General features: G+C 37.9%; 2 long non-coding RNA genes across 6 annotated transcripts in view; both read right to left on the bottom strand.

Moving 5' to 3' along the window:
* The window catches only part of LOC110401034, a 363,261-nt gene that overhangs the window by 230,329 nt on the left and 120,655 nt on the right, over positions 1 to 12,277 (bottom strand). The window lies entirely within an intron of this gene.
* Positions 6,685 to 10,457, bottom strand: LOC110401035. Its single transcript, XR_002440215.1, has 3 exons — positions 9,995 to 10,457; positions 7,345 to 7,443; positions 6,685 to 6,765 (listed from the first exon to the last, which is right to left on the bottom strand). It is a non-coding gene; the product is annotated as an uncharacterized LOC110401035 (long non-coding RNA).

The raw sequence follows: 12,277 nt of genomic DNA, 5'->3' as shown, positions 1-12,277 counted from the left end.
TTTACGTTACTGGTAGAGTTGTAACACTTTGTTGTCTGAAGGTTTCTGTGAGGAAGGATCACAGTATAAAGGTGGAAAGATTTCTGTCATGGTTGTAAAAAAAATAAATAAAAAAAATCTATTTCCCTACAACTGTGGTATGCTGAGATAGTAGATTCATAAAACAAGAAAGGAAACAGAATTTACTGCTAGATGCTGCAACATTCCTAAAGATGACAGGTCTGTTTCTCAAAGGCAGGGAGAGTAGAGGTACAAAGCGAGCATAAAAAAGGGACCAACAAAATGCACATATCTCATGGCATTTCTACAGCAGAACTTAGTGATCCAACAAGTTGCAGCGAGTACATAACACAGCAAATAAACTCATTGTACTCCTGAATACAACAGAACTGTAGAAAAACAACTAAAGAAGAAGCTAAAGGAAACAGCCTCTAATGAGTCTCAATCTCATGAATAACATCAGTTCTTCAAATTAATCAGTCATGTTTGAAATCATCAAATATATAACTTCTGCAGGAATCCTTTTCACTGCCAAATTATGTTAACGTGATTTTTTTTTTTAAGACTTGTTTTAGCAAGTAGGAAAAAAAGCTAAAAACCAAATGAATAAAAAAAGAAATAATGCAATAATATTTCCCTGTGCTTGTAGTCTTTCCGCATACTCAGTACGATCTTACACCATATATGATTCCTTTACTTGTTTGTTACTAGAATCATTTCAATTACATCGTGCTCCAAAACAACAGCACCATCACCACTTCTACTGATCATGTAGTAAATAAGCATCAGCTAGTTAATAAACTTTGCCAGGATGATTCTCCAAAAGGGCTTTGATCACCTGATCATCTGCCAAGCACAGAATCTGCAAACATTTGTTCCCACAGTTAAAGGCGAACTGTTTTCACTACTGAATCAAGATATATCAGAATATTGTACAAAATTAGGCACACAAATAATACTTGTACAACCCCAGATCTTAACTCCATCTCTTTTTATGTAAAAGTCCTATCAAACAGTAAAAGAGGAACAATGCACCAATGGAAAGAAGGGAATGCACAAGGTCTATGCCTTGCCTACAAGCAATTGTATTTGCTAAACATGGAATTGTTAGTGTGGTAGTATTTGGGAATTGTGAATATATAATACAGACAGGTGACTACCCACTGTGCAAACCTTTAGCTCCTCTTGTGAGAAAATAACGACACTTTCATTGGGTTCTGCAGACCTGCTTCCTGACAAAGAAATAAGAGGTCTCAGTGTATATGTGGATAGAAAGAAGGGCAGTAAGGCAGGATCAGGACTGATCAGCCCAGGTACCACATTAACTGTAAGTGAAGACTCGAGGCTTCACAAAATTCAGAACCTCATAAGAAAATAAATTCAATCTACAGAGAATTTGCAGCAGTCAAAATGATAGACAGTTTTTCTTCAGTCCAAATAAAATATTTCCTTTGTCAGATATTTGACAGTGATATCTGTCTCCAACTCAATCTTTTTTTTTTTCTTTCACACTCTAACACAAGGTTGCATTCTCCTGAATGTATTACTGAGATGATGCAAGTAAAATATTTGTTATATATATGTGTGTGTGTGCGCATAGTGTACTTGCTTTGTCTTCCCATCCTTAAAATAGATCTTAAACCTAGTTCATGTCCCTTCAAGAAAATTATGATAGGAGCATACTCTAGGATGTGATGGTCTTTCTTGTTTGACTATCAGTAGTAGATGTAGGATGTAGAGTTCTAACAAGAAATAGAATAAAATGTAAAATTATTTAAACATGTAAGACAATTTCTTTTTCCAAGAGAGTTTTATCTTACAGAAAATGAGAAGGAATTAATAAAAAAAAGTTACAGTTGAGTGAAGCAAGAGAGTTGAGATTTTTTTTATTCATTGGAAGTTCCACTGCAGAGAAGTCAGAATGCTCTTTTTTTTTTTTTTTTAATTTGGTACAATCCTGGGAAAGGCCAGTTGCTAGCTGCTGACTCTGCAAGTCTCCCCTCACCCTGTTGGTCAGACAGTGATCAATGAAATTGACAAATGGCACTGAATGCTGAGTCAGCCCTACAGAGGTTTAGCTTAGTGAAATTTGCACACCTAAGAGTCAAAGCTTGAAAGACAGAAATAGACAACTCTGAGACAGGGGGGTTTAAGCAGAAGGAAGGAAAGAACAGATCATGAAGGCAGCAAAGGACACAAAGGGGCAAATGGATGGGTGGGGAAGTGCAAAGCTTTTTACTGTTCATAATTTATGGTCTGTTAAAACTGTTGAAGCACAGGAAGATTAGGTTCAGCACAAAGACAGAAGCACTAAGAGGATGCAGGCATAAAGCAAAGCATTAAAACTGCTCGCTTGTGGAGTTCTCCTTAAAGGAGAGATTAGGACAAAGGACAAAACTTTTTTCCTCCCCTGGAGAGTTTTGCTGCAAATAGCCTTTGCAAACTTCTAAACTGGTAGGAGCAGAAGATCTGACTTCAGACTTTTCCTAAATGCTGGATATATAACTTAAACTCAAGATTCTGTAAGAATTGAGAGAAAATAGTCCAGTTTCATCCTAGAACATTGTACTGATAATACAAAGTAATTTGTCAGTTTAGGAACCAGAAACTGTGTTGGCAGTGAACAAGGAAAAGGAACATCACCATAACTAATTGTGATACTAAGCACTCTGTTACTCATTACAAGCTACCAACAAAACTAACATATCTTGCCCCTTCTGTTTCAAAGTGTCTTTTTCTACTTAACTTTCATTTAGTCACAGAATATTCTGCTTCTCTTTTTATATTTTTCTGACAACTTTTTAATTTATCCTATCACTATATGACAGAAATAAAAACTCCTTTGTAATGGTTGTCATGTACATTTTGACGCACTTTTCATAACTCCAGGCAAGTTATAACTTATAATATATAATATAATAATATAACTTAAGTTATAACCTATAATCATGCTCTGTTCATTATCTTGTTAGTGGGGTTCTAAATAAAGTGCCTGCAAAAACCCTTGTAGACTTTTGACTAGTTTTTCCAGCAACTTGGTCTACAGTATCAGAGTTATCTGTACCACCATTCCTTAGGAAACAAGAAGCCTGAAATCTTCTCAACTAAAAGCTACTCATATAAGGAAACTTTCAGGCAACATATCTACCAAGTCCCAAGTAATGTCTCCTCCAACCTTTTTTAAATATCTTCACAAAGGAGTAAAAGACCCTCTCTTTCTGCAAAACACAGCGTCCTGGTCTTCAGAGAGATAACTGAACTCAAGGCAGCCAAGATCACAAATCTCTGTGTTCCAAGACAACTGAAATTTTAGAAGTCATAACTTCTTATTTTATTTTTTAAGATAAGCATCCCATCAATCCCTGAGATAACATTTGCTTACAGCAGCCCTTTTAAAAATCATCTTATACTTTCCTGAGAATTGCAAGAGTGGTGATCAATTGAGTTAGAAAGATGCCTGCCATAATTTTAGATAAATTACCTCAGCTCAATTCAGTTATTGCAACACATAGACTCAGAATCCCAAATACATCAAACTAAGCTCTCAAATGGGCTTTAGGCTCAGCATGACTATCAGATAGCTGTCATAACAGTTTATGTAACTAAGAATAATCCAAAGTCTGTGCCTTTTTGTTTTGTAACACAGTTGGTGATACAATTTCAGCGTTTTTTGATGTTTAGAACAGAAATTTTCAAAAAACAAATGTTAAAAGTTTGAGGCAGTTCTACATTCATGCAGTGGCCTGTGCATTACAAAGACAGTTTGCAGAGAAAAATATTGAAGTCATCTTAGCAATAGTTTTCCTTTCAGGTCAAATATACTTCTTCAGAAGCTGCCAGAAGCTTCAGACAGTAGTTTGGAATTTTAAACCTTTTAAATTCAGATAACAAATATCAAAAGAAACATTCAGATTGTTGGAGTAGATGGAAAGGTTAAATATTTATTTTATAAGATGACTTAATCATGCATCCACTTATAAAACATCATACCCAGTCTGCTTCTGCCACTGTTCTAGCTAGGAAAAAAAAAACAGTAATAGTAATAATCATTTTCTCTTTGAAAATATATTTGGAGTAAAGGAACACAAATGATGGTAACATCAAAGAAGGCCACAAAAGATGGTTATTGTTATGTGTTTAAATAGTAACATATTCCAAAAAGAGTGCTCAGAATAGTGAAGTGAGAACCAACAATACCTAACTATATAATGTGATTTGTAGTGCTCTATGCCAAAATTCACTTATGATAGCTGATCTTATGACCTGGTTCAGACCTAGTTTCTCTTAACTCTAGTGCAGCAGCTAAAAAAAATTATACTGCTAAGGTGGCTTAACAACAACAATAATAAAAGCACTGCAATAGTACTTCAGATCTAGGAACATTAACATTTGATACAGAGGAACAAAGTACACACTATTAAGAATTTTTCAATTAGAAATATGCAGAGACTTTTCTCCTTGCTTGTTACACTTCCCCCCCTTAAAGCTATGATGTATGTTGAAATTACAAAATCAAATGAATCACATTGCCTCAGAAAAAATAGCATGCAAAGGATAAAAAGCAGCTTCACCACACTCTAAACTGTCTGTTCATAGCCTAGTCTTAATAAGAAGACAACCAAGGAGTTGACCTCAAGTATTCTGCTCAAATTATACCCAACCAGAAGACTGTTTTATCTTAGTCTCATTTTTCTTCATTCATCTTCCTGATTAAAAAAAAAAATCACTAGAGTAAAAAAGTAACCAATACTTATGCAGCTCATTATAGCCTTTTGTAACAGCCTCTGTTCCTCCCACTCCCTCATTGAAGAGGCAACAATGGTGACATTTTGTATTAGGAATTAAGTCTAGATGTTCTATAGAGAATATCCTCTTTTTTTGCCCCTTCCTGTTTTGAAGATAGCTTTGGTCTTTTACTTTTCCATGAATCTTGAGTTATTAAAAAAAGTCTTCTAAAGTTCTCACATTCAAGAAAAATAATCTGGATACTTATGTTGAAGGTTGTGTGACAAAATGTATATTAAGTTGTGTCCCCAGTGATATTCAGTCATTGCACTTGATTTTATTAGTGTTCAAGCTTAGGTTGATAAGTTTCTGATTAACAAAGCACCTGTTCTGCATCACAAAACAACTGAAGAATACCCTTCTAATGCCAATGAATTGTGTCCAAGAGTTAATTAATATGTGACCTTCGATCACGTTCATGTTTTAGGACTAGAAGCATGTATTTTAAACTTGAAGAAATTTAAAAATGAGAGAGTATGTTCTGTTATAATAATACCTATAGCACAGTGTGCATTCATACAGTACTACATCTTTCAGAGTCTGAGGAGGAGAGGAAAAAATAATCAATAAAACAAAGTTCCATAACAATCCAGTATACAAGCACACAGAATCATAGAATCACCAAGGTTGGCAAAGACCACCAAGATCATCCAGTCCAACCATCCACATATTACCAATATTTCCCACTAAACCACACCCCTCAGAACATCAACTAAACATTTCTTGAACACCTCCAGGGATGGTGACTCCACCACCTCCCTGGGCAGCCCGTTCCAGTACCTGACCACTCTCTTGGAGAAGATGGTTTTCCTAAAGTCCAATCTGAATCTCCCCTGGTGCAACTTGTGGCCATTCCCTCTTGTCCTATTGCTAGTTACATGGGAGAAGAGGTCAACCCTCACCTTACCACAACCTCCCTTCAGGTAGTTGTAGAGAGTGATAAGGTCTCCCCTGAGCCTCCTCTCCAGACTAAATAATCCCAGCTCACTCAACTGCTCCTCATGTGCTCCTGTGCTCCAGACTTCACCAGCTTTGTTGCCCTTCTCTGAATATGCTCCAGGGCCTCAATGTCTTTCTTATAGTGAGGGGCCCAAAACTGAATGCAGTACTCAAGGTATGGCCTCACCAAGGCTGAGTACAGAGGGATGATCATTTCCCTGCTCCTGCTGGCAACACTATTTCTGATACAAGCCAGGATACTGTTGACCTTCATGGCCACCTGGGCACACTGCTGGCTCATGTTCAGCTGAGTGTCAGCAGATACCCCCAGGTCCATTTCCTCTACACAGTCTTCCAGCCACTCTGCCCCAAACATCTAGCCTTGCCTGGGGCTGTTGTGGCCGAAGTGCAGGACCCGGCACCTGGACTTGCTGAACCTCATTCCATTCGCCTCAGCCCAGTGATCCAGCCTGTCCAGATCACTCTGCAGGGTCTACCTACTCCCAGGCAGGTTGACACTTCCTGCCAACTTGGTGTCATTCGCAAACTTATTGAGGGTACATTCAATATTTGTTGAGGATCCAGATCCTCAACAAAGATATTGAACATGAAACACAACTCTTCCATGAGTCAGTGAGATCATATAAGATCTCCGCGATGCCAACAAAATACAGGCTAGTCAAAAGAGCCTTAAGTACAAATATGGTTAAGGAAGCTGTCTGGCTTTGATTCCAAGTTCTGTGTTTTGATGACACAAAATTTGTCTTAAACAACCTGTAGTCTACAGTAGGCAATGTCTGCATGGAACCAGCCAGACCTACATATATTCTTCCCAGCAATATTAAAAAAAATACAGAGATTATAATTTTCAAAGAAGTACATACCAGAAAAACCAATACAATTTTGTTTTTCCCAGAATAAATAACAAGATATCCTTATTAACTGAGTTAACTGGGAATATATTTGATTGCTAGAACTAGAAACACACAGTCACCATCAAAACTGGTCAGGCTTGCAGTTCATCAAGTCTCCACTTTAAACCTAGCAAAAGATTTTTTTTTAGTTCAAAACTAAGTAAACTTAGTAGCAAGTTTTAGAGAGTTTTTGTAATCTACCTTGTATGAGGTCCTTTGAAAAACACTTCCCAGAATTTAAAATACCTCAGTTAATATATATGCATATACATACACATACATACATATTCATAAAAACAACTTCCTCCTACTGGAACTTACAACAAAGTCATTTTGCTGTCTATCACAGTATTCTCTTCTGTAACTGCTATATTATTTCAGCTGATGTTGTCAGAGAGTACATAGAAAACACTGAATCTTACCTTTAATTAACAACATAAAACATAGTGTATTTAGTCTATTAATGCTCTTAAATTTTAAAAATATGTAATAGATACCAACTCTAAATAGCATTTGAAAGAGTACTTAATATTGTTATCATATTGGAAATAATTATCAGAAGACATTTCCTATTGCTCATCTTAATGCTTGTCTACTGGCTTTATTCCCACTTTCTCCCTCCCAGCTCATCTATTCACAAAACAGTAACACCACATGTAGAGTACTTTGTAGTTTAACTATGCTTCTGTCAATTGCAGAAACTCACCTATCATTGCAGAAACCTCACCAACAAAAGCTGTTTTAAGGCTGAGGTCAACAGAATGTCCGCCATTATCCCCTGGTCAGTCCATTCATCACGGCTCTCCTGCCAAGAGCAGATGGAAAGGACAGGGGATAGAGGGCAGTGGAGAGAGCAGGGAAAATACAATCAGGCAAAATGAGTTCGCTGTGTCCTTTGGACTTTTGTTACTACTATCCAGGCAACAGCCTCAGCTTCACTTTTCATCTCAGCAAGCACTGGTGCAAAGTAAGTTAGACGAATTTGCAGCTAGTTGCAAACTGAGGTAGAGTCACAAAATTATAACTGAGTATATGCATATTATACAAAAGTGACAATGTGGAAAGCACACTCTTTACCTGCATCTTTGTTCCGCTACTTGGACTTCTTAGAGTGGGAAGGTTTGGAGATACTGTAATAAGTTGAACAAGACCAACAACTATGTTGTGTTTAATCAGCACCTGCAGCAATTATTCTATTTACATCTAACACACAAGTATACCACTTCTCCTGTTCAGAAACCCACCTTGGAAGTTTTTTGTTTTTTTTTTTTTTTGGTTTTTTTTTGGATAAATGAAGACACAGAAATTAACTTGAAAGACTGTGAAGCAGTGTTTCACGAGGAGGTATTTTATTACTCTAATATATGCCTCTCATTTCCATTTAGATTAAGAGCAAGGCTACATTTTCATCGCCCTTACAACTATAAGATATTGTCCAGAAGAGTTTCAGTCTTCTTTGAGTCACATCTCAGAGATTAACTTCTCTTTCGAGTACATTCCACAATTACAGCTACACTTCTGTTTCTAGTCTGAATCACTCCATGCTTGTCAATATTTACATTTCTTTTTAATAGTGTCAGAAGGTAAAAGTCCTGAGTGGGAGCAAAGATCAAAGAAGTCCAGATGTAGAACTGAATGAAGACCACAAACTAAGTGAAATGCAAGTGTCCACACTTCCTTATTTAAAAATCACAGCTTTGACACCTTTTGTCACTTTTGTTTGGTTCACTGTCATCATCCCTGCAAGAGTTTGGCAACCAGAATCTGACAGAAACTGACATTAATGCAGTCATCCTTTGCTTTTCTTACAGCAGCAGCTGTCAGAAGCTATACCACATTAAGCCAAAGTACTAGTCATCATGAAGCTTTTCCAACATTAAAATTTAAGAATATACCTTTGGAGAGTTTAAAGTAAGTTAGGATTGTCATTTCATGATAGATAGAGAGATAGACAGATAAAGGAATGGATGAGTAAGACAGAAAAAGTGTTACAATGTTACATGAATAGGCCATTTAGAAATCTCTGCTTTTATACTCCTGTTCTACAAATTCCAGAAATATTGGTAGTGTTTCACAGCATTCCAGGTATCTCTGCTTGCACATATTAAGGAACTTTCTCAGCTTCTTAGTAAGCATCATATTGAAATTCTAATTTTAACATCTCAGAAATTCTGTGAAATACTCCTATCGTCTATGTAAGCATTATTGTATGGTTTCTTGTCCTCTGACATCAGTTCTGAGGTCTGTAATTTTTAGGCCAGTTACGTCCTGTACTGGCCACTCTCTCTTTCACATATACATATGCCTACTTGCAGATATACATACCTTTCTAAGTGCTAGCTGGAAACAGAGCAACACAACTTGAAAATGGCAACTAAAATTAGCAACATAATGATAAAGAAAGCCAGTGGAGGGGAAGGGACATGGATGTGCAAAAAGTACTTCCAGAAATTCACATCTAGCAGCCTGCAAGAATAAGCAAAGGCAATTCCACAACGTCATCCACTCAGACTACAAACTAGTAAAAAACGTGAAACAAAGATGAAGTAGCAATAAAAGAAAGGAAATAGCAGATTGTTAGTACGTCCATTATGCTACTTAACATCTACTGTATATTTAACTACAGAACGCACAGAAAAGAAAACAAGACCGGGTCTAAACATAAAAACATACATTTGCACAGCATGTCCATGTTGAAAGTATAACCTAGAGGCAGGAGTCACTTCAACTACAGGAGCTCACATCAATACATATGAACTAACGTTTAGCAGTAAAGCTAACTCCCCTTGTTCTCCAAACCCTTGGCCTTTCTTCTGAGCCGTAAAGTATCAATCACTACTAAACCTGAGGGGTCGTGCTTCTTAAAAATAAATAATAATCAACACAAACTATCCACGCCACAGCAGAGTTCCAACGCTTCAGTAGATGCAACAAAATGATTCAGTAAGACCTTATTAGCTGCTACCGCCTGCTTTCTTGGATAGAATCAGTACCACCAAGGTAACAATAACTTCACCGCATCAATACTTTAAATAATTTTGTGCATCAGAGCATGACTTCGCTTGCATAGAATAAAAAAGCCCACTCGCAAGGGAGAAATCCCAGTCACTGAAAGTCAGTTCTAAAGAACTGCTTCCAGCCAAGCAGCTTGGGAAGCACCTATCCACCTACTCGTCTGGAGAGGCACAGTCGGGTCACTTACTTGGGAAGAACACCTTAGGAAGAATCACGTGCTTGTTCTAGAAGGCAGAGGCACCCTCAGCTTGGGGAGGGGGCAGACAGCGTTAAAGAGCAAACAACAAACACGCACAACCCGTTCTCCTTCATCCCCACGCACTCGCTGAGCCTGTTCTTACCCTGCTGGCAGCCCACCAAGCGGCTCGGCTTCGGGACGGTGCTGACTGAGCCCTGAGGGGACCGCGGGCGACCGTTAGTGGCGAGCACGCGGCCTCGCGCAGCTGATGGGCATCTTCGTAATGCCGCCGGGACAACGCGTGCCTGCGGGCGCAGCACCTGGCCCCGAGCTCTGCCAGGTGCGGTAGGCGCGCTGCTGATGAGGCAGTTCACTCTGGGGGCTGCTGCTGGCGTTTCTGTCTCAAACTCCAGCGCATTGTCCTTGTATACATATATATATTTGCATATTTGTATTTTAAGACCTTTCTGCCCTGGACTGAAGGCTTAAACGGCAGCACTGAGGAAGCTGGAAGGGAGCCTGCTCCTGGCCCACTGAAGAAAGCAGCTATCCTGCTCTCCTAAAGGCACCTCTGCATTCCATCACCAGCAAAAAGGGTGATTGTGGCACATGGGCCCCAGCAGTTATAATTAAGCCAGCACCACCTTTGGCTTGTATTTAGTAATTGGGATCAGGAGCTGGGTATAATCACATGAAGCAGAAACACCTGTGTGAAGGACTGGGTGGGGCTGTGTAGAGCAGACAGGGGCAGAGCCACGGATTCCTGGTGTGTAACAGATAGTGCAAAGAACAAAGGAATAAACCATTCTTTGTGGTCGTTATAGGTCAAATAACCATCAAAAAGCATAAATTACAACAAAAGAGAGTTGAGTTAGTCCCTAGCAAAAAGCCTTCTGGCGACCATGGTAAATAGAACCTGCAATAGCTACAACGTGGAGCAGCCTATCCAATGCACTGCCCACCTGTGCTAGGGTTGCAGCTGAGCTCAGTGACCTCTAGAAACCCTTTCAGCTCCGTTTTTTACATTCCCATAGGATTGTGTGAACTATCACCACTTTTAGGAGCCCCACATTTCAAGAACAAAATAATGATACTATTGTACAAAACTCTGGATCTGTATTTTCAGAGAGTGAAGCAAGACACACTCATGGGGAAAAAAAAATAGATTTTTCCTAATGATGTCTCTAATGAGAAAAAATTAAGCATGAATTGAAATAATTCTTTTTTTGTGTGTGCAATTCTGAAACAGTTGAGACTACATTTGAACTGCTCAGAAATAATTTCTCATACATACCAACATTCCCTCTGAATGATTCAGCTGACACTTGTAGAAAGAGCTATTAGCTCAATATAAATAGCACTGTTTTTTGGCACTTTACACAATGCTCTGCATTTCAGCTTCTAGAAATTTCTGACATTTTCCGGATGGCCAGCTTCCCTGGTACATGCTTTCTCTCTGCCTAGCTCTTGAAACCTATTAGAGGCTCTTCCAATACATGCAGCATAGAAGCAAAAGGTGTTTTTAAAAGAAGAAAATGATTCAAACCACGTACAGAGTAAACAAGGTTTTGTATCTTAAAGAAAAGTATTTTGATACTGGATAACCCACTTCTAAAAGCTCCACCTTGTAAATCACAGCAACAATTTCCTTTTTTTCTGAACTTAGTCTGTTCTATTAAAAGTACAATTTTGTGCTGTGGTGTACTCTACAGTATCCATGCATATCAAGAAATGGTGACAAGATATAGAGGGACAGCAAGACTATTAAATATCCATCATGCCACTCTGGATCAGGCTTAATGCAATCAGAAACACATGACTACATCAACTTATCTCCTTTGATCAAATGTGATTAAGTAAGTCATTAATTTTCAAGACAAATAAAAAATGCAAGATCATTTTATTATAAATGTAAATGCCTGTCTTCTTAAATGATTTTTTTTCTAAAGGAAGCCCTTCTAATACAGAACTTTGTATACTTCAGAGAACAGTTGTTTTAACATTGGTTTTAATTTTAATGAAACATTATGTATTTGTATGCATGTCTTCTTTCCTTTTTTCTCACACTGCTCATGTTGTCAAGCAAAATTTGTGCATCAGCTTGATCAAGATAATTTCATTATACCATTGTTACCATTATGACTTGGGCAATTAGTAGTTTATAAGAATAAATTTATAGCAATCAGTGATTGAGGCACATTTGCAGTAGTCAGGGTGTAATAAAGCCCAATCAATTTCTTTCATTTAATATGTAGGCTGTGACCCTAGTTTTGATGAGAACTCTTAGCTATTTCATCTTTAAATAAAAAAGAATGTCTGCAAGCAATTATAGTGGTGTGTTAATTGGATATTCCTTTTTATCTTTTATACTACAGAATGCATTGCTAACGAAATCCTTGTTTTCTCTCTCATTCCTTTTCTCTCTCCCTCTCTGTAATGAACTGAT

This window comes from Numida meleagris, chromosome 6, assembly GCF_002078875.1.
Source record: "Numida meleagris isolate 19003 breed g44 Domestic line chromosome 6, NumMel1.0, whole genome shotgun sequence".
NCBI lineage: Eukaryota > Metazoa > Chordata > Aves > Galliformes > Numididae > Numida > Numida meleagris.
This window is presented reverse-complemented; position numbering and strand designations above follow the sequence as displayed.